We start from the raw sequence: 24,792 nt of genomic DNA on the forward strand, positions 1-24,792 counted from the left end.
AGCAGCGGAATCTCATCTTGAGCTGATTAGTGGTCTGCATGATCTCTCATGAATTAGCTGACATTAGTTTATAGCAGATGGTCAGTTTACACAGATTACAAGGGCTCAACAAGCAGTTGTCCATAACCATGGTGATAGAGTCACCAAGTTAGTGGTTAGCTCTGCTGCCTTACAGTGCCAGGGATCTGGTTTAATTCCCGGCTTGGGTCATTGTCTTTGTGGAGTTTGCACATTCTTTTCATGTTTGCGTGGGTTTCCTCCAGGTGCTCTGGTTTCCTCCCACACTCCAAAGACATGTGGGCTAGGTGGATTGGCCACACTAAATTGCCCCTTAGTGTCAGGTATCTAGAGTAAATGTATGGGGTTACGGGGATAAGTCTTGGGTGGGATAGTGGTCAGTGCATTCTCAATGGGCCAAATGGCACTGTAGGATTATATGAATCAGCAGACATAAGATAAAATGTTGCAACAGAATAACTTAGTATTTCTAATATATTTAAATATATTTCAGCCGTGCTTTGAAGAGTCTGTTCATAGCTGAAAGAATTAAAACCAGTGGTTTCCAGAAAGGAAAGAACAAATGTCTGTGTTATGGTGTTATACAGAGTGAGTACAGCTAATTGTTATGTCCACATGATCACATTGATCAAACATTTCTCCTGGGCTGTTTGTGTCTGAGCAAATCAATGCTGCTGCCCCTTGGCTGTATTATCTTGCTCCATTTCTTTCTGTACTCAGTCTGTTCCATTTTCATCTCTGCTGTTTATCAACATTTATATAACCATATTGATAATCGACCTAAGTAAGTCCACAAGATAAGTCAACTTACTGCGGCACTGAAGTACAGGGGGAGACAGATACAGCAGTGTACTTTTGATGAAAAAGCTGAGATGGAGAAAGATAGATGGAATGTAATTTACAGCATGTGCTGAAAGTGTAAACTCAATTGGGTAAGTGACTCGATTATAATATTGTGTTTGCCAATCATTATACTGAGACAATTTAATGAAAATATTTTTTGAAGTAACATTTATTTTGGCACTACAAAATGACATGTGGGTTTCTATTTGAAAGCCATATTTACTCGTGGCTGACTTCAGAGGAAGCTCAAATGTTTGTTTTTTTTTTCTGAAGCTGCTGTGTGAAGGGTTGAACCGATTCTGGCATGGCCAGTTGTAATATTTCCTTTGATCTGGAGAAGGAAAATTCTGGCTTTTAAACTTCGGGAATGAGATGTCGAAGATGTTGCTATGTTACAGCACCTTCCTCAATCTGATCAATTTGGAGCTGTCCCACTGCAGATGCCAACGTGATACAGTTCCCTACCTCATTACACTGCTTATGAGTTTATCAAATGCATGTCATTTTTCAGATAATGTCCAAGTTCATATTTTTCTTGTTGCTACCCTGGAAGCATTTGTGCTGTATCAGGAGGGCTCCTGTATTGTCCTCCTTATCAGTAATAGACTGTTTTCACCATTGCATGGAGCAATTTTCTCCCTCAGCCATTTTTATTTAAAGCCCACTGAAAATGATTTTCTTTTGAAAACAGACAGTTTCGAAACTTCAGCCCCTGTAGAGAGATGATTTTATAAATCTGTGCTGTAACTCTCATTCACTGTCAGTATGAACGCAAGAGATGTTATATTCATGATGTGTGATCATTGCTGATCTTAACCTAATCATTAGAATGAGGGCTTAGTAATTCGAACTCCATAATCTCCCCCTCCCCCCACCCGCACCCCACCCCACCCCACGGCTCCATAATCCTCAGGCTGACAAACACAGTTCCTCTCAAGTTGGATGCAGTGTGATGAAAGGCGCACAAGTTCAACCAGGTCCCAAATTCACCAAATCTCGGCATCCACGGTAGTTTCCATGCCCCACGTGACTACTGCATTTGAAATGGAATGGTTAGTGTAGAGACCTCCCAGGCCATGGTTTCCTGCATCCCAGCCCGAGAGCCATTGGAATCTGTCTGTTTCTACATCTGTAATCTCTTCCATCCCCACAGCCCTCTGAGGTAACTGCACTTATCTAATTCTGCCCTCTTCAGCATTCCTGATTTAGTTTCTCCACCATTACGGGCCGTGTTTTCAGCTGCCTAAGCCATACGATCTGGCACTCCCTCCCTAAACCTGTCTGACAATGTGGGTGGGATTTTCTGTCCACACTCGCCCCCAAGACCAGAAAATGCTGCCCAAGATAAACGGACCTTTTGCGTGGTCCTGTCCCATCCACTATGACTCAGGTCAGAGCAGGGCAGGAAAATTCTTCCCTATATCTCTCAAATTTATTTAGAAAGCTCCTTGAAACCTATTTCTTTGACCAAGTTTTTGACCTGATATTGTCTTATGTGATTCCAGTGAAGCTCCATGAGATGTTTTATTATCATAAAATCATAGAATCCCTACAGTACAGAAGGAGGCCATTTGGCCCACTGAGTCTGCACCGACCACAATTGCACCCCAGCCCTATTCCCGCAACCCCAAGCATTTTACCCTGCTAATCTCCCTGACACTACTGGACAATTTGACATGGCCAATCAGCCTAACCTGCACATCTTTGGACTGTGGGAGGAAACTGGAGAACTTGGAGGAAACCCACAAGGGGTGAATGTGCAAACTCCACATTGACAGTGACCCGAGGCCAGAATTGAACCTGGGACCTGCCATGAGGCAGCAGTGCTAACCACTGTGCCGCCAACAATATATGTTGATAAATACAAGTTGTTGTTGTTGAGTGACTAGTTCATCTGAAAGACAGTATACCTTTTCCCAGGCCAGTGAAGATGCAGGTAGGGATCCTGTGGAAATTAATAGGCCAGTATATTCAATGAGTAAGGTTAGTATCATTAAGAGCTCCACCGCAAATAAAAGAGGTTCAATATGCACCAACTAAAAGACCACTGGAACATGAGCTGGGCCTGACGGAGACTATCACAGTGACATTCTGCTTATACACACCATTACCAGCTTCTTACTGCTTCTTGCTGGGTCCAGCTGAAAAATTCTAGCGCTCTTCCAACATCTGCCTCTCACTATCTACATGCAGAGCAAGCTCGTCAGGAGACAATACTCTACTCCCTGTGGGCATACAATAGCATGCAATTATTAGTATTAATAAGGAGAAGTAGCACAGGATGAAGCAAAGGAGAGCAGCATGGAAAATTAGGACATTATTTTGGAAAATCACCCTGTCAAGAACTAACTTTGCTTTGAACACATTCAATCCGACTGCCAGTTAATGGTGTTTTAAAAACCTCAGAAATTCACTTTTTATCAATTTCAGATATCTTACAAGTTTTGTGAGAAAACTCACAATTTTATTTCATTTTGTTTTTGAGATAATAGGAAGTACTTTTTTCACTGAATTGAAACAAAGCAATTTCCATTAATCCTCATCATTTTGGCCCCGATTTTGTGGTAGAGAGGATGATGAAACGATCACCGTTCGCTGTCATTACTCCTCTCAAAATGACAGAAACATCTGGAGTCTACACATGCACAGTTAAACACAGGAACCCTGAAGTCGCTGCCAATGATCCGATACATCCCCAGTGGATGCGTTACTGCAATCAATTAGAAATCAGCGAACTCTCAGGAACTTGCCTTCCCTTCAAAAATTTAAACCTTGGTCAATGAGGTGTAACTGGGTTTTTAATAACAACAATAACTTATATCTGTTATGATGCCTTTGATATAATGGAACTTCCCAAGACACTTCACAGGAGCAATATAAAACATGGTATGACATTCAGCCTCGTAGAATCCCTACAGTACAGAAGCAGGTCATTCATCCCACTGAGTCTGCACCATTCTGACAGAGTAGCTCACCCAGGCCCTATCCCTGTATCCCATATATTTCCCCTACTAATTTCCCCCTAACCTGCACACCCTGGGACACTAAGGGGCAATTTAGCATTGCCAATCCACCTAGCCTGTACATCTTTGGATTGTGGAAGGAAACTGCAGTGCCTGGAGAAAACCCACACAGACAAGGGGAGAACATGTAAAGTCCACACAGACAGACACCCGAGACTAGGATCAAACTTGGGTCTCTGGCACTGTGAGGACGTATTTGGTGAGATGACCAAAGGCTTGATCAAAGAAGTAGGTTTTAAGGAGTGCCTTAAAGGAGGAAAGTGAGGCAAAGTGGCAGAGAGGCATTGGAATTGTGTTATAGAGCTTGAGGTTGAGGCAACTAAATGTACAGCCACCAATGGATGAACAATTAACATTAGGAATGCATTAGAGGTAATTAACTCTGTAATAAATACATAATTACTGCTGAAAAAAGTAATTGACCCCAGAAATTGTTTTTTTTATTAGTGGAATGTAAGATATCGGCGATATTATAAATGAATTTACATATTTAAAAAACATTATTTTTTTAAATCATTTATACTATTTCATCTTCTAACTTATTACCATATCTATGTTCCAATCATTTATTTTCTTCTATTTAGGATTTAAAATAACAATAATCATTGTATTTACTTCTCAGTTTGATGTCTGTGAGAATACTTCAATGTGATTGAGTGCTCGTCCTACTTGATTACATCACTGTTGCTAAATGGTTGGAGGTCCATTTAACATGTGCCAGATTCAAACGAACATTGAGGAAATGGAAATCCAAGACACACAGAGAGTTAGTAACATTTTTCAAGGTCAGCAGTGAGTGAAAGATAGCAGTGAGTCTTTTTTGTAAACTGCAGCAATCCATGTAGTGTAGGCACACTGCAGTGCCGTTAGGGAGAGGTTATGACCCAGCAATAGTGCAGGAATGGTAATTCATTTCCAATTCAAGATGAGGAGGGTGATCTTAATGGGTCATCCTGCCAGTTGATCAGCGAGCTGGTAAGATTGGGTGAGAGGCAAAAAAATCAGGTCCACGCCCAGTTTTACACCTCTCGATGTTACCGCCACAGATTTGCCAGCGAAATCAGTTCCAAGCCCATAAAGGGCACAAAGACAATATCAATATTCATTAGTACATTTACTTATAATTAATGAGTCCCGGACGCTATCGTCTGGGCTCACTTGAACTTACCTGGTCAAGGTCCTCATCGGTGTGGATCACGTATGATCCCCACCAATGGGGACAGATATAATGGTCGGGGACAGGGCTGGGCACTGCCTACCAGGCCCATGATGGAGGTGCAGCCATGGTGGAGAGGCAGATGGAAGAGCTCTTTTGGGGACGGTGCCAGGGAAGGAGAGGATAATCTGTAGAGGGGGTGGTTTGCGATTTCTGAGGCAGCATTTGGGGGGGAATGTGGCGGTGATGTGGGGGGAGGTGGTGACAGGAGATTTCCCAGTGTACTGCATACACTGCGTGTACACAGTGCACTGGGAGATTGGAACACATGTGCAAAGGTGACACTGGTGCTCAGCAGCTGGCTTCTGGTGAGAATAGGCTCCTCCTCATCCCCCAACTGGCAAGAATTTCATCTTGGTTCTTCTTTAAACTAAGTGCCGCACAATTGCAACTGGTAATTCATCAAAAAATTGGCGCAATTGTCTCCCATTTTCATGCTTGTTTGGCACTTCGAATTTTTTTAAGATTGCCTTTGATGTGTGACTTGGAGGGGAATTTGGAGGTGACTAAAAGGATAGTGCCTTCACAACACAAGAATGGAACCAGCATCCATTATTCTTTCCCCAATGAGCATGGAATATACTAAGTCTGATTTACTCATATGGTGCCAGTCATTCCTGAAAGAAATGGGTAGTTTTTCATGCCTAACTTCATGCACAATTTGCCACAGGTCTATAAATGGACGAGATGAGGTGTTAGGAGTCTGTGCGGGGGCGGGAAGATTACATGCTGTCATTTAACAGGATGTAGGTAAAAAGAAATGTATGTCATAGAAGGTGGGTGAGGCAGGGGGTGGCAAAACCTCCAAGTAGTTTTGGATGGACTCAGAAGGTATTGCAACCATTACAGTTTTTCAAAGGCTGAAGGGACAAGGAATTACATATGATGACATCTTGGCAGGAGCAGCTATTCAGTCTTTCTTGGTTGATGAGTACATTGACCTGTCTGATTTCCTGGAAAGCATTGACATTCAATAATTGGGGAGCTTCTAAGGAACAATCCCATTCAGCATTGAATCAGGCTTTCTCATTTACCTCTTATCATAACTTACGTTGAGCATTGGATGCTCTGCCTGCAATTAATCATTGGCCAAAGTGAGGTCAAGACCCCTCTACCTAGAGAAGCAAATGTTCAGATACTGTTGGAGGAATACAGATTATCCAGACACATTTGGAACTTTTCCAACAGCAATCCTCTTCCCAGCTTTTCACATTGGGTATTCTCATTAGAACACCAATTGATTGCTGCAAAGTTTCTATGGAAAATATAAATAAGTAAAAGAATTAAAAGCACATATAAACTTAAGTACCATTAGACCAACACAGAAAAAGCAAAATGATGGTGGAAAAAATATATCTGTGGTTTTTGTTATATATTTAAGTGGTTGCATGATTGCTTTAAGAGCTGATTGCATGATTTGATGATGATGTCATTAAGGTGTTTCACAGGCTGCTGTTTGGTTTCATTTTCTATTCTGTACAGGCAAAAACTCCTAGAATAAATCTCTTGTTTGTTTGAATCTACCTATGCAAACCATATATTTTTCTTTTTGTTTAAAACCCACAATCCCTAATGTAGTTTGGACATTATAGTTCTATAAATGTATTTACCTGCACCACTCATATCAACAGGTAAGCCAGGATGCCTAAACACTGCAGATGCTGTAAAGTCAGGAAAATGATGTGCGAGTCCAGAGAACAATACTCCTCCTAAGTGCTACAGTTAAATTCCTTGCTCCTTCAAGTGAGAATTTCAACTGTCAGCCTCACACCAGCCCAACCAAAAATGCCCATCACATAAAAGTGGTCACACAAAGTAATCTGATGACTTTTACAGGTCTGTCAGAGCAGCACATATACACTCAAATCGTTGGAAAGCCATCCTTGAAGCAAACTATTGTTGCACTAAAATTTACATACAAGCGACAGCACAATGGTTAGCACTGATGCTTCACAGCTCCAGGGACCTGGGTTCAATTCCTGGGTTGGTTCATCGTCTGTGTGGAGTTTGCAAGTTCTCTCAGTGTCTGCGTGCGTTTCCTCTGGGTGCTCCAGTTTCCTCCCACGCTCCAAAGATGTGCAGGTTAGGTTGATAGGCCAAGCTAAGTTGCCCCTTAGTGTCCTGGAGGGTGTAGGTTAGAGAGATTAGTGGGTAAATGTATGGGGTTATGGGGATCAGGCATGGGTGGGTTTGTGGTTAGTGCAAACTCGATGGGCCGAATGGCCTCATTCTGCACTGCAGGATTTCTATGAAATGCTGATAAAGCATGTTTCCAATCATATGTAGGCACACAATTCATACTAATTGAATCACACACTAGAAATCAGTATATTTGTGAATCAATGTCACTTCTCTTCCAATTTATATTTCAATCCCAATATTTTGAGACTATCCAGAAGCGCTCGCACGCACCATCCTTCCTCTATGCTGCTGATTTCTTGCTATGACCATTTTAATCTAACAAAGAACAAAGAGCAAAGAAAATTACAGCACAGGAACAGGCCCTTTGACCCTCCAAGCCGACACTGACCGTGCTGCCCGACTGAACTAAAACCTCCTACCCTTCCGGTGACCTTATCCCTTTATTCCTATCTTATTCATGTAGTTGTCAAGACTCCCCTTAAAAATCACTACTATATCTACATCCCTGTCTTTGCATGAAAGGATAAGAAGAAAGCTAGAAAGACCAGGAGAAGATAAATTCAGATGCTGAGGAAAAGTGCAATCTAGAGATTGGGGTCAACGTTCAAAGAGGAAGACAAAACTCATCATTGTATGAGTTTACCTTCCAAGAAGCTTTACTTCAGCCGTCTGTGTCACTCAATGTTTATGAGTTAAATATAGTCTTCCTGTTTCGTGATTTCAATTTCTAAACCACTTTGATTTTGTTAAAATCAATAATATCCATTCAAATATAGAGCTCCTGCAAAAAAAAATCGATCGAATTTATGAGATATTAAAATGGAAAGATTTCTTAATTTAATTGAAAGCAATTGTTTATTTTTGTGCTACTCACACTCCAGCTGTCATCAGCTTGTCACAATACTGCACATCAGTGAACACCCATTTCCTTAGCCTGTCTCCCTCTTTTACAGTTATTTCTCCCTTGCTATAGGAATAAAGGAATCCATGTTTACCAACGCATGCAGCTCTGATTCTGAATCTTACTGAATCTTCCAAGAATCCCACAATGGTGATGAGGAGGATGAGAAATAGGAAACACAGCTTTAGGGAAGGCAACCGTAAGAAGATGCTTACCTACATTATAAATGGGATATTTAGGGAACAGATCCAGGTTGTAGCTTGTAGTTAGATGCACAAAAGGCAATCAGGATTGTCATGTATCATAAATCACCCAGACTTACTTGCCTTTGTGGCCTTGCCAGGAGAGGTTCTCTCCAATGAAGAGAACACATGATCCCCATGAATGGCAACCAGTCGTGATAGCCCTGCTGGTAGAACCAGAGGCTGTTAAGACCACCCCCCCGGCACCCTGGCACTGCCCACTGGGTCCTGAAGGGGTGGGCTCAACAGGGGTATGGTCTGAGGGAGCAGAGCCTATAGGGCGGGCCAATCAGGTAGGGAGAGGGGGCACATTGTCATTCTGCCCATGATCAGTGGGGAAGGGAGAGGTCCCTGCTGTCACTCTGTACATGATTGGTGGAGGGGAGGGATGATTGGTCTCGGCAGTGGGGGGGAACCAGGGTGAGCAATATTTCCAGGAGAGTGGTACTTGCAATTGGCAGCAGACCTCCGGGATATGTGGGGGGGCTGGGTGTTGGGTTAAGGCCGGCTGCAGGAGCAGAGAGCTCACAATTCTCTCAGATCTATCAGCTCTCTGGCGGTTCCCATTGCACATGTGCAACGACATAGGTCTGCACACGTGCAATGGCTCTCTAAGCTGCCACTACAGCCTGCCTGATGAGTTAAGCCCCACCCCCTCACTCCAGTAGTTAAAAATGGCCTAGTCCACTTTTTGCTACTCTGAGTGCATAAGATATGCAATTTGGACTAGACCAAAAAACAGATCTGAAACTTTCCAGTTTTCATGCTAGCTAGGCACCTAAAATTTTTCTCATTAAATCACCTCCCCCTCTCATCTCTGTCCTGAAAATGTGATCCTTAACTTAAAATCAGTGCCCTCTAATTCTGGACTCACCCACAAGACGAAATACCTTTTTCACGTACACTTTGTCAAAACTATTCAAGATCTTACATTCTTCAGTGGAATCACCCCCCGCCAGCAGACTCAAGCAAGTTTTCACAATCTTTCCTCAAAAGACAATCCAATCATTCCTGGCATTAATCTAATAAACCTATCTGAACCACCTCTGATGCCTTTACATCTTCCCTTAAAGGAGACCAAAACTGCACACAATATTTGAGATGTGGTTTCATCAATGCCGTGTACAAATGAAACACAACTTCTTACTTTTATGTTCAATTCCTCTCATAATAAATAATCACTTTCATTGGCCTTCTAAATGGACTTACCTTGCATTATGTTGATCTTTCTCTATACCCTAGCTATGACTGTAACATTACATTCTGCACTCTCTCGTTTCCTTTTCCATGAACGGTATGCTTTGTCTGTATAACGTGCAAGAAACAATACTTTTCACTGTATGCTAGTACATGTGACAATAATAAATCAAATCAAATTCTTTGTATAACACGTCTACAAGATTCCCTTTATCCACAGCACGTTATTCCTTCACAGAATTCTTTCACAAAACCATGCTGACTGCTCTCAATTCCTTGGAGTTTTTCAAAGTGTCCTGCCATGGCCTCCTTACTGATGGATTCCAACACCTTCCCCAGAACAGGAGGTCAAACTGACTGGGCTACAGTTGCCTGTTTTCCGCCTCCCTCCTTGGAGAAGTTATATCAGTAAATCTTTTCAGAATCTGGTGAATTTTTAAAATGAACACCAACTCATCTACTACCTCATTAGCCAATTTTTTTAAGACCCTAGGATGAAGTCCATCAGAACCCAGAAACTTGTCAGCCCACAACTCCATTAGCTTGCTCAGTACAGCTTCCTTAGTCTATGTAATTTCATTAAATTCTTCTCTCCCTCCACCTCTTAATTTATAACGATTACTAGAATGTATTTTGTATCCTTCATGGTGAAGACAGAAGCAAAATAACTATTCATTTCAAGAACAAAGGACAGAGAAAAGTACAGCACAGGAATAGGCTCTTTGGCTCTCCAAGCCTGCACCAATCATGATGCCTGCCTAAACTAAAACCATATGCACTTACTGAGTCCGTATCCTTCCATTCCAATCCTATTTATCTACTTGCCTCTTAAATGCCGCTATCGTATCTGCTCCCACCACCTCCCCAGGCAGCGCGTTCCAGACATTCACCACCCTTGCAGATTTCCTCTAAACTTTTCCCCACACACTTTAAACCTATGTCCCCTAGTACTTGACTTTTCTACCCTAGGAAAGAGCACCTGACCATCCACTCTATTCATGCCACTCATAATTTTATAAACCTCTATCAGGTCACCCCTCAACCTCTGTTGTTCCAGTGAAAACAAACCAAGTTTATCCAACCTCTCCTCATAGCTAATACCCTCCAGACCAGGCAACATCCTGGTAAACCTCTTCTGTACCCTCTCCAAAGCATCCACATCCTTCTGGTAGTGTGGTGACCAGAATTGTACACAATATTCTAAATGAGGCATCTACCGTTTCCTTATTATCTGCCATTAACTCCCTATTGTCACATTCTGGGGGAACCAACACTCTCTTCCTTTTTAAATACCTGTCGAAACTCTTGCTGTCCATTTTTATATTTCTAATTAACTTCCTCACACACTCTAATTTCTTTCTGCAGATCAGCCTTTCAATCATTCGCTGCCATTCTTTATATTCTGATCAATCATCTGACCTGCCATTCATCTTTGCTTTTTCCTTAAGTTTGATGCTTTCCTTAACTTCTTCAACTACGGATGGTGGGTCCTCATCTTCGAATTTTTCTTTATAATTGGAATGCCTCTACAAACTGAAATTGTTTAACAGATTCAGAAAGAAGGCAAGTAGGAGGAACTAAATTTGATTGAGAAGGGAAAAAAAGAGTTCAGGGGTCAATTTAGATGTGGAGGGCTGCAGAGAATTTTGGGTGGAACATAAATGCCAAATGGATTGGTTGGATTTGACTGGCCTATTGCTGTGCTGTATATTTCTTGTAATCCAATGTAAACATAGAGTTCATTTCTGGAATTGTCACCTAGTGAATGAGAGCTGTAGTATACTTTAGTCTGGCTAGCTAAAAGTGGAGACAATGAGAGCTGTGAGATGCCTCTAAAAGAGGGGCAGACCTCCAGAGGGAAACATCACTGGTAAAACTGTTCTGAGGAAACCACATGGACATATTTAATTATTTTGTCCTCAGTTGTGTACCTTGCTGTGCTTAATATAAGTATTTTATATTACCCGTATCCTTAGGTAACTGGTTTTGAGAAATATCTGCAGGGTGTAACTTATTGCCCTTCATGCTTGTGATCTGACATCCAGTTGTTAACCATCAGCTACAAGAGAGCACTCAATCTCACTCTGGATGTTGTCAACAGCTCCCTATACCTTGGATCAACAATTACCAGCAAACTTTCCCTTGGTGCCTAAATAATCACCAGGATTGCCAAGGCCATAACTGTCATGTCAAATTTAAGGTTGAGTATAAGCCAATAGCAAACTAACTGGAAATACAGAGCTCTGTGTTTTCTAGGCTTATGTTCTCAGCACCCTCCTTTACAAACGTGAAGCGTAAGCAACTTATTCCAACCAAGAAAAGTGATGAAACAACGTCCACCTTGGCTGCCTTAGGTGAACATTGGGCATCTCCTGGAAAGGCAGAATGGCAAATATGGAAGTACACCAGCGTGCAGAGATTTCCAGCAAGTTTGTTCTCTCAAGTCAGCAGTGATTCCAATGGTTGGCTCATAAGTGCTGACTGGATGATGACCGCATCTCCAAAGACATGTTCTATGCTGAGCTTCCTACTGTCACATTACCAACAGGTCACTCACATCTATGATTCAAGGATATCTGCAAGCAAGATGCAAATTAACCAGGATTGGAGGCGATGCATGGGAAGGCCTCAATGCTGACCAAAGTGTCTAGAGGCAAGTAGTCAAGAATGGTGTTGATAAAGCAACACACAAAAAAATACACAACCAGATGGTTAAAAGGAGAGACCATTGGAAGGAAAAAAACATTAGCTGACCTTGGGCTAATGCTGAGCCAGCGATGGAAGGGGTTGACATGTAAATGGCTTCTACAGTCACAGCAGACAATCTCCAATCCAGAAGTGATATGTAACCCGGGGAATATTCCATTGTCTCTAGAGATGGACAGATGCCGTAACTATTTATTCTTAACTGGTAGTTAGCATCTTTGCATGCTACTTTGGTTTGTAGATTTTGTACCCTCTTATTGCTTATTGGTTGGTACATTTCTTATCTGTTCAGCAATGATTTATGACTAAGGCAAAATACTGCAGATGCTGGAATCCACAACACTAAAGAGAAAATGCTGGAAAATCTCAGCAAGTCCAACAGCATTTGTGGAGAGAGAATAGAGCCAGTGTTTGAGTCTGGATGACCCTTTGTTAGAGTTCTGACAAAGAGTCACCCAAACTCAAAACATTGGGTTTATTCTCCTTTCACATGCCTCCAACATTCTGCCTCCAATTGGACATCCTCACCAGGACAATTATCTGTCCTCAATCTTTTCATTGGGAACTGTCAACGGGACATTGGCCGTCTTAATTTTTCTGCCCCCTCACCCATTCCAACCTGTCTCCTTCTGAACTTTCCACTCTTTGCTCCCACTGGTCCATCCCTGACATTGTCATCAAACCTGCTGACAAAGTGGGTGCTGTTGTTATCTGGCATACTGACCTCTACCTTACACAGGCTGAGCACCGACTCTCAGATACTTCCTCCTACCTCCCCCCGGACTACAACCTCACCACTGAACATCAGGCCATTATTTCCAACACTGTTACCAACCTCATGTTCTCGGGATGCCTTCCCCCCACAGCTTCCAACCTCGTAATCTCCCAACCCCGGACAGCCTGCTTCTACCTATTTCCCAAAATCCACAGAAAGGACTGTCCTGGTAGGCCCATTGTGTCAGCATGCTCCTGCCCCACTGAACTTACTTCCTCTTGTCTTGACTCCATCCTCATCCCCTGGTCCATTCCCTTCCTGCCTATATCTGGGATTCCTGTGGTGCCCTGCATCATACTAACAACTTCCAGTTCACAGGCCCTAATCGCCTCCTATTCACCATGGATGTGTAATCTCTCTACACCTCCATCCCACACCTGAGAGCTCTTCGTTTCTTTCTTGAAAAGAGTTCTGAACAATTCCCACCCACCACGATTCTCCTCCACCTGTTTGAACTCATTCTATCTCTCAACAACTTCTCCTCTAACTCATCCCACTTTCTCCAAATCAAAGGAGTAGCAATGGGTACCCTCATGGGTCCCATCTACCCTTGTCTTTTTATGGGGTATGTGAAACATTCCTTGTTCCAGGCCTAACCAGATCCCCTCCCACAACTCCTTTACCGGTCCATCGATGACTATTTTGGAGCCGCTTCATGCTCTCGTCCAGACCTCAAAAAATTCACCAGCTTCCGCTTCAAGTTGCAACCCCTCCATTCCCTCACCTGGTCCATCTCAGACACTTCCCTTCCTTTCCTTGACCTTTCTGTCTCCATTTTCAGCAATAGACTATCTACCAATATCCATTCCAAGCCCACTGACTCCCACAGCTATCTGGACTACAGCTCTTCACACCCCACATTCTATCCCTTTCTCTCAGCTCCTTCGCCTCCGTCACATTTGTTCTGATGATGCTACTTTCTAACATCGTGCTTCTAATATGTGCTCCTTTCTTCTCAACCATGGATTCCCATCTACAGTTGTCAATTGGGCTCTCAGCAATATGCAGTCCATCTCCAGTGCCACGACACTCAATCCCTCCTCTCCCTCCCAGATCAAGGATATAGTCCCCCTTGTTCTCACATTTCACCCCACCAGCCTCCGCATGCAAAGCATAATCCTCCGCCATTTTGCCCACTCCAGTGTGATGCCACCATCAATCGCAAAAGGTGTAACACTTGCCCCTTTACCCCTTCCATGCTTACCATCCAAGGTCCAAAACATTTATTCCAGGTTAAGCAGCATTTCACATGCATCTCTTTCAGTTTGCTGCATTTGCTGCTCCCAATGTGGTCTCCTCTATATGGGGGTTGGGGGATTATTATGAGCTTAGAAGCTGTGGGGGGAAGGCATCCAGAGGAAATGAGGTCAGTAATGGTGTTGGAGATAATGGCTTCATGTTCAGTTGTGTGGTCATGGTCCAGGGGAGCTAGGAGGAAGTATCTGAGCGTTGGCACTCAGCCTCTGCGAGGTAGAAGTCAGTCCATAGAATGGGTGATCACTTTGCTGAGCACCTTCGGTCTGTGTGGAAAATCCCAGCAGGTCTGGCAGCATCTGTAAGGAGAGAAAAGAGCTGACGTTTCGAGTCCAGATGACCTTTTGTCAAAGCTAATAGGCATAGAAAGTGGGAGATATTTATACTGCAAGGGGAGAGAATGAAAGATGAATCAGAGCCACAAAAACAAGGGGAAAAGATGGCTGACCTTCCCCTTGCTTGCCATTTTAACACATGATCCTGCTCCCATGCCCACATGTCTGTCCTTGGCCTGCTGCAATGTTCCGGTGAAGCTTAATGCAAACTGGAGGAACAGCATCTCATCTTCAGGCGAGGCACCTTACAGTCTTCTGTTCTCAGCATCGAATTCAACAACCTCAGATGATTTGCTCTACCCCACCTCAACCCCTTTGTTTTCATTTTATTTAATATTTTACTGTACTCTACTTTTATTTCTCTACTGTCTTTCTTCATTTTTCTTCTCTCCGCTCTTTCCCTCAATTTCCTTCCCTACCACCCTCTTTGCTTCCCCTTTTCCCCTTTCTAAAATTCACCTCTCCCCCCCCCCACTCCCAACCCCCCAATCTTTATCTGTCACAGCTTACCCTCTGACTTTAGTTGCTCTGCCATTTGGCTGTTTGCACCCTTTATGCTCTCTATGTACTGCCATTAGCAGTCTTTTCCCCTTGTTTTTGTGGCTATGATTCATCTTTCATTCTCTCTCCCTGCAATATAAATATCTCCCACTTTCTATGCCTTTTAGCTTTGACAAAGAGTCATCTGGACTCAAAATGTCGGCTCTTTTCTCTCCTTATAGATGCTGTCAGACCTGCTGAGATTTTCCAGCATTTTTTGTGATTTATGACTGTTTATTTGAACCAGTCGGATGTATGTGTGATACATCCTTTACTAAGTGATAAAATTTGCGGCATTCAAATGCAGTGGACACATATATGCCTATGTCACATGGTTTCTATTTCTGCTATGGCTAAATGAGCAAAGGCAAGGAACATCGATTTTGGAGAGAATTAACAAAGCTCTGATGCAACCTCTAAAATAAATAACTGATCTGCATGAATGAAGAGGTATTAACATTTAGATGTCATTTTCAACATTGTTTTCTCAGCAGAACAGACAAGTTGCCACCAGCATGTCTCTTATGACCTGGAAGACATGCTTGCTGCTCTCTGCTACACTCTGACAGCATAGCTCAGGTATAACATTTTACCCAGATCATGTTAAGTTGTTGCCGGAAGAGCTTTGAAGATCAGCATTTTATATCCTTTCAATCTGGAAAATAGCAAATATCACAATGCTAGGGCATTTTGTGTCAGCTCAGCAACTGATAACATTCAGTTCAAATTTAAACGAATGATTCTCAGAAGCAAACAGCATAGGCAGTTTAATAAATAGCGTAATAGCGAAGTAAATTTCAATGTTCAGCACTGCCTGGATTTGTTATCTGGCAGCATGTACCAAATGTGAGAAACTCACTCCCTAATGGATATGTTGCCATGGGCTGTTTGTGCAGTTTCCAATGTCTTGTGAGAAAACCCTGTTCATGACTTTCCATTCATCTTTCGTCAATGATCACTGCAGCTGTTCATTCTTGCAGTGCAATCTACAAAGGATTACGTCTGCATACCTAGCTTTATTAAGCAAATTAAATATTGCCATAAACACTATAGATTTCTGTATACCTTTTGTTTTCTTCATTTGCAGGACATGAGCGTTGTTGGCTGGCCAACATTTATTGTCCATCCCTGGTTGCTTTTATAGGACACTTTAAGTGTCAACCATATTGCCATGTCTCTGGAGTCACATGTCGGCCAGACAAGGTAAGGACAGCAGTTTTCCTCCCCTAAAGAACATTTATGAACCAGATGGTTTCTTCTAACAATTGAGAATGGTTTCAGGGTCATCAGTAGATTCTTAATTCCAGATTTTTTTTATTGAATTCAGATTCCACCATCTGCCATGGCAGAATTCAAACCATGTCCCCAGAATATTAGCTGAGTTTCTGGACTAATAGGCCAGCAATAATACCACTAGGCCATAACCTCCCACCTCTATTTAAATAATAGAGCCAGCAGGCTAGACATTAGCCTTAAAATTCTGACAATTTGTTGTATAATTTGAAAGTTCCCCCATTCCATTTTTTTAATAATTTCCAAGTTAGCTAAAATAAATTGTTTAATTATTTCTTTTGCCCTTAATTTGTCAGAATAGTAAGCACATTCTTCTATTATCTTTTAATCAGTGTGGATATTGCAGTGTCTCTATGGTGCGCATTAGATGTCCCTTTAAATATAAAGGGGAATCCTAAGCCTGACTTCAGCCATTTACAATCTTTTCATCATTTATCAATATGCAAAATGGTATGTGCAAAATCAGTCTGTGAGACATAATTTGGGATTAAATAGTGGCAGTTTCAGATTTGAACAATTATCTGCATTAAAATGTTCAGAAGGCTTCCAAAAATTAGATGATGAGCATTTCTTTTTCTTCCATGTATCTTATGTGTGACTTAATTATTAATTAACCTCTGCATGTATGGATTTGGATGTTAATACAGGGTATCAAATGATAACACGGTGAGCCTGATTCTACATTTGTGACAGGCAGTCATGAATATTATAAGTAATCCTGAGAGATAAGAGTACAGAAACTATTTACCAATGTAATGCAGCACTGAGCACACTAGCTGAATTTGAAATTCTTAATGAATATTGAAATCTTCTGAGGAAAGAAGGGGAAGATTAAGGAGAAATTAAACATATTTGCTGCACCGTTTTTTGCTTTATCATTATTAGAAACTCTCCTAATTCCCTATATTTTCATCTATTTACATTCATACTGGTTTTCTGGACATAATCCAATAATGCAATGACATGTTCTTCATCCAATTTGTCACAGAACCTCCTCTTATTATCTACTATCCTGAGTACTCACTTGAATTTCTGTTGGTCAAAGCCTTGGGCAAGACCAAATATGTGCAGGTCACATGGCTTGGCTATGCTAAATTGCCACCTGGTGTCAGGGGGACTAGCTCGGGTAAATACGTAAGGCTATGGAGAAAGGGCCTGGGAGGTCCCATGGTCAGTGAGGACTCGATGGGCAGAATGGCCTCCTTCTACACTTTAGGGATTCTATTCAATGACTGCTTTGTTGCGTGCCTTCCTCTATTGTTCATATTTTTCACTTTATTGTAGTGAATAGAATGACTAGTTTTGTTATTTGCATTGTATATGTCATTAGTATGCCTAAGGTAATCCTGTGTCATACATGTAAGAGCAACTCTTAATTACCTCTTCATTTCCATTATTCACAAGAGTCTTTCCATTGTGGTGGATAATGGATGTTACACTGAGTCTTAAGTTAATGGAGCGCTTTACAATTGTAGGTAGAGGTATTTTAGAGAAAGAATCAATTATGTCCTCCATGGAAATAATATCTAGACGTACAAGAGTGGCCACTGATGCTTTCAGTATGGTTTAACACTCTAACCTCCTTTTGAAGTTCGCCCTTTGTGGCGTATCTTGCAAGCTGCTTAGCTGAATACAGTGTGTCCATGGAGAGTGCACATATCAGGTTATGATAAATAGGTGCTTCTCATCTCATTGCAAAACCTATGCAGAGTGCTCCGAGGAAACTGTGTGTTTCTTATTCTGTCTCTTGTTTTCACGGTGCCATCAGAGATTATATAGTTCTCTTTGAAGACTGATCCCACCACCCCCTACAGACTGATTAACTTCCCGTTTGAAAAGCAGCTCAAGCATGACCTCCAGAATGAAGCCAGGAACAGAACGTTAATGTAACTCAATAATCATTGCAAAACTTTGAAGCATTCTACAAAAAAGAAAATACAACACAGCTGGTTACTCAGTATGAAAACTTAAGTTAGGCCCATTAGTAGGTGCAGGAGTCATGATGCGCGATAATTGTTGTCCCGTCAAACCAAGGGAGGTAGTAGCTGGTGGAAGGGTTTCTGGAATGAAGCAATGTGCTTGAGAGAGCTTTCAGGTTCTCTGATACAGCGCTGGAGGTCTTAGTCTAGCAGGTGGTAAGGAGGAGAGAGCTTACATTCCACAGGGGGCAAGAGACCATCTAGGCACTCTCTGTAAAAGGAAAAGGAGCAGATAGACACAGAAATGAATAGCTAGACTCGGGCCATAAAATGTTCAATGATCTCACATGAGTGATTAAGTTCAGCGAATACAACTTCCAATGACACCCATTACCCACTTCATTGTTTGATTCCAGAAATCCAGACAGTGAAGAATAGAACTAGAGCCAATATTCACACACTTCTATAACTTTTATTTACATAGATGCAGTTTACAAGGACATATGTCCTAACCTAAGAACCCTGTTTCAGTCCCTCACTGTTTATCAGATTTTGACAAACCAATTAAACAGAGGGACAAACTAACAAGGCAGTCCCTTAAAGGGATGTAAGAAACAGAAATGCAAAGAAAAACTTAAAACATCAAATCGAAATGTAATTAAAGGGGTCAGTGAAGCACTCGAGTCCCCATGGTGCCTTCTAATTTTTTATTCTATTTTGGGGTAAATCAGTAAAACTAATTAACAAATTAAGGGACCAAATAAAGTGGTGATCCCTTAGGAGGATACTGCATTAAACAAAAACAAACTCCAAAGGAAACTTAAAACATTAAAAACAAAGGTGATTAAACAGGTTGTTTTTATTTATTTCCTCCCCCATCCCCATATGCACTCTGCTTGTGAAATTTTGAGCGCATCAGATTTGCACTGCAGAAGCCAGTAGGCGGGGGTTAATGAGCCCAGAAGCCTGCAGAGGGAGGTAGTCACATGTACAGGTCTCTGATGCTGCACGTGCGCATTAGCAGGAGCAGGACAGAAAAGACAGAGCTGTCAGGCCCCTACTGCTACAAGCTGCCTGAAGCAGCTCTCTCCCCCTTCAATCGCGGGGATCCACTGCCTGAGATATAGCCCCTGCCAACTGCTCCACCACCCAGATCGATCACAAAACCCCCGCCACCGATTGCAGACTGCAGAGTGGCAGCGGGTTCCCTCTCCTTCTTCCCCACCAATTGCTGAAAAGTGGCAGTAGCCCTGTTCCCCCATTAGCCCTGCCTCCACTGAACCCACCCCCATTAGCTCTTTCCCATTATCCCTGCCCCCCCATTAGTCCCATCCTCCGGCACTGCCCAGTGGGCATTGCACAGTTGCCGATTGGCGTTGCCCAGGTGCCAGGATGGCATTGCCTGTCTAACACCACCCAAGGGGCACCCTTCCTTGCCCTCGGCCTTCCTGCGCGGCCTCAGTGGCCTCCAGTTCCATGGGCGAGGCCAGATTGACTGTTCCCCATTTATGGGGCGCACGCCTATTCCTTGCCAGCGAGAACCTTTCCTGGCAAGGTTATAAAAGGAGGGGCTGAGCCTGGACGATTGAGCACTGGGCTTGGTAGGCAGATGCAAATATTCATTTCAATAGATTTAAATATATTAAACCTGCCTCTCGCCCATTTCCAGTGAGAGGCCGACCGCGCCAGATATCCGGTGCTCAGAAAATGGCACCGGCTGCAAAAACTGGCGCCGATCGCGCTCAGCACTTTATGGCCCACTTTACCACTGCATCATACATCTTTTAACTTACGTCTCACAGCTTCCACATCCTTCCATCTCTGCAACTCTGAAAGGCACATCACTCAAACACGGCACAACATTCTCACTGAGTACCTCTCTCCTGCAGGTCATACATAACCAAAGTTAGCAGCAGGGAACTATTAGGACTCAGGCACACATGCAGCATTTCAGCACCCTGTAGAAATGACAGTGCTTTGTATTAGAAGCCAATAGCGACTGAGGCCAAATCATCCAGCATTGCCATAAACCTTCAGGATGATGATAGGGGTCCTGCTTGATGCACTTTCTCAAATCAACATCACCCACTTCCAGCATGAAATGCAAGCCGCGGATGATGCGACTATAGAATTCCTACTTCCCAGTTAATCCTGCCTTCCTCATGCAATCCTCTCTTCTGCTGCCAAGCCAGTCAGTGCATTCTCACCATGAAGTGTATGAGCAAGAGCAGGTAATGGTAAGAGCAGACAAGAGCATAATTTAATGGGTGATACAGAGACAGGAACTGCAGGTACTGAGAACATTGAGCATGAGTCGGCTGCAGTCATGTTCGGGGTCATGTCCCTGTCATTCTGCAGCCCCAGAGGATTTACAATGATTATCCCATTACTCAAAGCAAGCTTTCTGCTGATAAGCCTTCAAATTCCTCTGACACCCTTAGCCATGTATAGCGCCCCCTTCTGACTCCAGCAGCTTTTCAGCATTCCTCCAAAAATGCTGAGCACAGCACTTTCTCTCACTCTGCAAAACTAAAATTTGAAAAAGTTTCTCACCTGAAAGTCCCATAATGAACCCTTTAACTCCTATGAGTGGAGATGGTGTTGGGGAGCTCTCACATGCAGCTGAATATATCTTCTGCTAAAAGTATTTAACAATGTACATGTGGGCTTCAGAATGAGCAGAATAAGTTTCAGAGGTGAATGCCAGCAGTTTTGTCATCATTATCGCCACAGAATGTGGGCCATTAACTCATGCAGTTTCTATGTCAGGCATTCAGTCTGCAACATTAGCTTCACATCAGGGAAGCTAATTGCAAATTTATCTGAAAGACTCACCTGCTGCATGGAGATACGTGATATGGTGCTACCACCTTGCTAATTGGTGTTCTAGATCTAGAATCTCAAAGGGTCAGTGTGGCCAACAGCAGAAGAAGAATTGAAAAACGCCTAATCCTCCTGGGCTGGCATATATATCTCTTTGATCGCCATCACACAGCACTGGTTCAATGCTGAGTTCAGGAGTGTTACACCACAGAGATGATGTGATTTCAGAACCCACCACCCCCCCCACCAAAGGGATTTATCTCGCCTTGCAATCTTAAGTGTGTGTGAGATAGTAGGAAGCTGCTGTTTTGGTAAATTGAAGCAGGATCTGCCATTCTCTATCATGAATAATTAACAGGTCTTTATTTTTAATAACTGGTGACAACCTTATTAAGACAATTTACAAACTGAATAAACTCCCCAGTAGAATGCTGTTCCAATTACAAGACTCATACAGGAATAATGAAATAATTCATTACAAAATCTAGTCACTCTCCAATGATATAATACTAGGTGTCTGTTGGAAATATGAACTTTCTTCTGGTGCTTTGGTCTGGAATACTCTGAGTTGGTTTATCCTTCTGTTTAGATGGTGTTTTGATGAAGCTATATATTAAAACTGCAGCATTCCATATAAGAGTCTTGCCTATCCTCTTTTCCTCAAGAGGTAGCAAGTGTACTCTGTCATCTCTTTTTGTCTGGTTTTAAATACCTGGAATAACCTCCTAGTATTCCTGCAATATGAGTGGCTTGAGGCTGTCAACAACACTTAAATTTGAATTCAGTTTGTTCTGTGCCTTTGACTGCTTGCTTTAAACTCATTGGTCCAAGTTCAAAATCTTGTTTTGCTCTGCTAGAACTCTTTGCTGCTTTAGATAGAAGCACAATGACACATGGTTATAAAAGAGACAATGCTACATGATTTATTTTGGTTTTCTTAGCATTTCTTCTCAATAGTTACACTTGTCAAACACCATATTTTAACCTTATATCAGCAACTTCATGACACCACCCCCAAGAAAAAAACAAACCATCATCAGCAAAAGATGACTTCATATTTTTCCTTTGAAAGATTTTTTTACTTCTTAACTTTATCATTTTAAACCGATTCATGAATAACAAAGAAATTTACAGAAGTACAAGATGCTGTCCTTATTTTCTTTTAGTGGATCTTGCATCAACATAGCTTGTGTCTTTAATAGTTTCATTGTAGTCTGATACAGAACCACATTTTTACAAGGTTTCATCAGTGTGTCAACCTTAAAGTTGACGACACTGTTCCATTTTGGCCTCTTGGTCAGCCTTTTTCAGAAGGCGTTTGACAAGGTACCTCACAAGAGGTTATTGCAGAAGGTAAGGGGGCATGGAGTTGGGGGTAGGGTGTTAGCGTGGATAGGGGATTGGCTGTCAAATAGGAGGCAGAGAGTGGGGGTCAATGGGTGCTATTCGGATTGGCGGATGGTGACTAGTGGAGTGCCCCAGGGGTCGGTGCTGGGCCTCAGCTATTTGCCATTTATATAGATGATCTGGAGGAGGGAACCGAGTGTATGGTGTCGAAATTTGCTGATGACACCAAGATTGGTGGAACGGCAAATTGCGCGGAGGGTGTGGAGAGTCTGCAGAAGAATCTAGATAGGCTGGGCGAATGGGCCAGGAACTGGCAAATGGAATTTAATGTTGGCAAGTGCGAGGTGGTTCACTTTGGTAGGAAGAATGGTAGGAAGGACTATTACTTACGTGGCAAAAAACTGCAGCAGGCGACGGTGCAGAGGGACCTCGGGGTCCTTGTGCATGAGTCGCAAAAACCCAGCCTGCAGGTGCAGCAGGTGGTCAGGAAGGCAAATGGGATGCTGGCCTTCATAGCGAGGGGGATTGAATATAAAAGTAGGGAGGTCTTGCTGCAGCTGTATAGGGCATTGGTGAGGCCGCAGCTGGAGTACTGTGTGCAGTTTTGGTCGCTGCACTTACGCAAGGATACTTTGGCCTTGGAGGGAGTGCAGAGGAGGTTTACTAGGCTGATACCGGAGTTGAGGGGGTTGAGCTATGAGGAGAGGCTGAATAAACTAGGCTTGTACTCGTTAGAGTTTAGAAGAATGAGGGGAGATCTCATTGAGACATATAAGATGATGAATGGGATGGATAGGATAGAGGTGGAGAGACTCTTCCCGCTCAGAAAGGACAGTAGGACTGGGGGCACAGCCTCAAGATAAAGGGGGGGCGGTTTAGAACGGAGTTGAGGAGGAACTTCTTCACTCAAAGAACAAAGAACAAAGAACAACCCAGCGCGGGAAACAGGCCCTTCGGCCCAACGAGCCCTCGCCGCCGCATCACCCTACACCTATTCTACCCTGCATGTCTACAAATGGAACCCCTAACTTAGCCAGATTCAGGGTAGAATAGTGTCAATTTGGTAAAACCAATCAGCCTAAGAGCACATCTTTGGGGTGTGGGAGGAAACCGGAGCGCCCGGAGGAAACCCACGCAACCACAGGGAGAATGCGCAAACTCCCACAGACACAGGCCCAAATCCATGTATCTGCACAGCTAGCAGTGCTAGTCACCGAGCTGTTGCGGCGCCCGTCTACCGGTCCAGGATCAAGCACACACACCGACACGAAGTACTAGGCCACTCCTGGAACCTCCAAGAGCAGCCCACGCACGACCCACCGTGTGCATGCCCCTCGTTTGACACGAGGTGGACCTCCACCTGCGGAATAAAAAGACAAAAACGTAAAAGAGTGGTGAATCTCTGGAATTCTCTGCCCGTTGAAGTGGTGGAGGCTGCCTCGCTAAATATTTTTAAGACGCGGGTTGATGGGTTTTTGATAAGAGAGGGGATTAAGGGTTATGGGGAGAGGGCGGGAATGTGGAACTGAGCCACGACAGATTAGCCATGATCTTATTGAATGGCGGGGCAGGCTCAAAGGGCTAGATGGCCTACTCCTGCTCCTATTTCTTATGTTATGTTCTTATGTTTATGTTCTTTTTCACCAAATTTTGCAGAGAGGATGAACTCCCACTTCATTGCTGTGATCCTGTCATCCTCGCTAGGATTAGTCAGATGGATGTACTCTTGAGTGATCAAACTTACTTGCTCTGAGTGGGTTACATGAACCTTCTTAAAACAGAAACCCATCAGTCTGATGAACCTTTTATTTTTTAGGAGGTTTCAGAGTGAATTCATCTCGGTTCATTTCGACAAGTAAAGATATAATTTATCGTAATAAACATAAGTAACTATTATTATGTTCAGAGGTAGTTCTACATTTCCATTTTTTGCCATAAGTTGTAACTAGTGCTTCATTACTCATTTACTAATTTACAATTTATTGGTTCCACGGGTGATGTTTACAATATTTCTGAGCTGTAAGTGACTTGAAGATTCATATGTATGTAGTGCAAATAATGTTATCTCAGATGATCTTAATGATGTATGCTTAGCTGACCACAAACGATTACCAGAATGTTAAATTGATATCAGATTACTTGAAATATTATTTTCAACTCATCTTTAACAACTTATTAATCTCCATCAATTATAAACAATAGTTGATAAGGTATTGCT

The 24,792-nt window shown here is 42.7% G+C and overlaps 1 protein-coding gene across 1 annotated transcript in view; it reads left to right on the forward strand.

Annotated features, from left to right (window-relative positions):
* Positions 1–780: 780 nt before the first annotated feature.
* Positions 781–24,792, forward strand: part of LOC145356924 (V-type proton ATPase 116 kDa subunit a 1-like) — a 246,098-nt gene continuing 222,086 nt past the window's right edge. The window contains exons 1-2 of the mRNA XM_080209944.1: positions 781–950; positions 16,280–16,395. The gene's annotated coding sequence lies outside the window, so the exon portion shown is untranslated. The remainder of the gene's footprint in view (positions 951–16,279; positions 16,396–24,792) is intronic.

The sequence above is a fragment of the Carcharhinus amblyrhynchos genome, chromosome 2 (genome assembly GCF_965287045.1).
Source record: "Carcharhinus amblyrhynchos chromosome 2, sCarAmb.v2.hapA, whole genome shotgun sequence".
In the NCBI taxonomy this organism is placed as follows: domain Eukaryota; kingdom Metazoa; phylum Chordata; class Chondrichthyes; order Carcharhiniformes; family Carcharhinidae; genus Carcharhinus; species Carcharhinus amblyrhynchos.